The 3,007-nt window shown below is 37.4% G+C and overlaps 1 non-coding gene across 1 annotated transcript; it reads right to left on the bottom strand.

Annotated features, from left to right (window-relative positions):
- Positions 1 to 2,054: 2,054 nt before the first annotated feature.
- Positions 2,055 to 2,161, bottom strand: LOC113000808 (small nucleolar RNA R71). The gene has a single exon (XR_003266129.1). It is a non-coding gene; the product is annotated as a small nucleolar RNA R71 (small nucleolar RNA).
- Between the last annotated feature and the right edge of the window lie 846 nt (positions 2,162 to 3,007).

The following is a 3,007-nucleotide window of genomic DNA, read 5'->3' on the forward strand; positions in this document are numbered from 1 at the left end:
CTAAATTCACTATAATCAAGCTCCCATATTTGTTTAATCACTCCAAAGTAAGGCATGGATGCTTGAATAGGATTTTTGTCTGTTGCACTGGAAAAGTGATCAGAATAAGCATCAACAGTTACACCACTATTCTGCATTGAGCTTTTGTCATCTTGAGACTTGGTGTAGAATGAATAATTATTGATATCATACCCTTTCCAAGTCGTTTGATGTGTCATCATTTTCTCCTATTTCTTAACCCTTTTTGTCACCATTTTAATTACTGATTAGCCTTAATTGTCAAATTAATTATGCAGTTTTATCATTTGGGCCTACTGGACTAATTTTGTGTTTTTAATTTAATTTCAGGAGAATTATAAGCAATTGGGCTTGAATCCGGAATTGGGCTTGGACTTGAAGAGAGCAGACAATTTTATTCTACCAAATCTTATCTTATCCAGATTTTATCTAATCTAGATATTATTTCATCTAGATTTTATCTTAGCTTATCTTATCTAGATTTTATTTCATCTAGATTTTATTTTATCAAATCTTATCTTATCTTGTCCAGATTTTATTTTATTTATGGGCTTGGACTTAAAACAAATTTGTAAGCTTTGGGGTTGAGAACCTATATAACAACACCAAGGTTCTAGTTTTATGAGCCTTTTCATTTTGGGACAAAGAATAATTTTAGGTTTTGCAATTCTAGTTTTTACTGTTCACGTAGCAATAAAATTTCGTTTTCTGCTCGTTGGGAGACGACCTAGGATCACTTTCTAGATACTGCATTTTTAATGTTTATTTAATTCGGGTACGGCCTCGATCAAATTTGGCGCCGTTGCCGTGGAGCAGTGGGCCAAAGGTTCATAATAGTGTTTAGTTATCTTATTTTGTGTAGCATTCTATTTTGCATTTTAGTTGCATTCCCTGTTTAGCGACTGATTCAGCTTTGTGTTTTGCTGTGAACAGTGATTAGCAACTGATTTTGCAATTTAATTAGCGATTTTTGTTTTGATAGTTAGAGTTGTTATTTTTGGCTGATTTTTTGTGTGGTAGCTTCTTTTAATCCATATTTTGTGTGAAAAATACTTGGAGCACTTGGTGTGGCAGTATTTGAGAGAGACAAAACTTTTGGGAACTTGTTTTTAGCAAAACTTAAAACGCCCATAACTTTTGCTTCGGGTATCAGAATGACTATTATTATATATGCATTTGGGGTAGGAAAAAATTTCCCATATTGTGACAACCCACTTTAGCCGGTTGGGGTCTCCCAAACTCCAAAAATCAGCCGTTTACTAAGTTTTTTTTTCAAGTATTATTGTCCTATTTTTCTAAACTTTGCCTAGGTTGTTTTAATAGTTAGACTTTGAATTTTTGTTTGAAAATTTTTGTGCTATCTTTTCATGATTTTAGGGTGTTCCTCACAAAATTTCAGCTCATTTTGATATCATTTGAGTATAGCTATAGTTTTACCCCCTTGTTAGGTGCTTGTTGAGAAACACATTATTTGGTGCATATAGTGCATGACTAGGGGCAATCCAGGTGATTTACAACCCTTTGATCCTGAAATAGATAGAACCTTTCATAGATTAGTTAGGCATAGTGTGCATCCTGGTCATTCTGTGCATTCTGTTGAGGGTGATTCTGAATATTCTGATTTTGAGCATTCCATTACTAATTTTCACACTGAGAACATGACTCAACCTTCACCTCGTGAGAGGACTCTTAGGGAGATGGCTACACCTGATTTCACTTATGAAAGCTTGTGCATTCAATATCCTGATGAGGGTGTTCCATATGTTCTCAAGACTGGACTAATACATTTGCTGCCCAAGTTTCATGGTCTTGCAGGTGAAGATCCTCATAAGCATCTTAAGGAGTTCCATATTGTTTGTTCCATCATGAAGCCCCCTGATGTCCAAGAAGATGATATCTTTCTAAAGGCTTTTCCTCATTCTCTGGAGGGAGTGGCAAAAGATTGGCTATACTACCTTGCTCCCAGGTCCATTTTCAGCTGGGATGACCTTAAGAGGGTGTTCTTGGAGAAATTCTTCCCTGCATCTAGGACCACTGCCATCAGAAAAGACATTTCAGGCATCAGGCAACTTAGTGGAGAAAGCTTGTATGAGTACTGGGAAAGATTCAAGAAATTGTGTGCAAGTTGTCCTCACCACCAGATTTCTGAGCAACTCCTTCTTCAGTATTTCTATGAGAGACTTAGCAACATGGAGAGGAGTATGATTGATGCTGACAGTGGTGGAGCTCTTGGTGATATGACCCTTGCAGAGGCTAGGAATTTGATTGAGAAGATGGCTTCCAACTCCCAACAATTTAGTGCAAGAAATGATGCTATTGTTCTTAGAGGATTCCATGAGGCAGCCACGGATTGATCATCATCTATTGAAAATAAAAAGCTTGAAGGAAAACTTGATGCCTTGGTCAACTTGGTAACTCAACTTGCCATGAATCAGAAATCTACACCTGTTGCAAGAGTCTATGGTCTATGTTCTTCTGCAAATCACCATACAGATCTTTGTCCTTCTTTGCAGCAATCTGGAGTCAATGAGCAACCTGAAACTTATGATGTAAACATTTATAATAGACCTCCTCAGTAGCAAAACCAACAACAACAAAATAATTATGACCTTTCAAGCAATAGATACAATCCAGGTTGGAGGAATCATCCAAATCTGAGATGGACAAGTCCTCCACAACAACAATAGCATGTCCCTCTTTTTCAGAATGTTGCTGGTCCAAGCAAGCCATATGTTCCTCCCCCAATACAGCAACAGTCACAATAAAGACAACAAGCAACTGAGGCTTCTCCTCAACCTTCCCTAGAAGAGTTAGTGAGGCAAATGACCATCCAGAATATGCAATTTTAGCAAGAGACAAGAGTCTTCATTCAAAGTCTGACAAATCAGATGGGGCAGATGGCTACTCAGATGAACCAAGCTCAGTCCCAAAATTCTGACAAATTGCCTTCACAAACTGTGCAGAATCCGAAAAATGTGAGTGCCATCAC

This window comes from Glycine max, chromosome 20 (assembly GCF_000004515.6).
Source record: "Glycine max cultivar Williams 82 chromosome 20, Glycine_max_v4.0, whole genome shotgun sequence".
Lineage (NCBI taxonomy): Eukaryota > Viridiplantae > Streptophyta > Magnoliopsida > Fabales > Fabaceae > Glycine > Glycine max.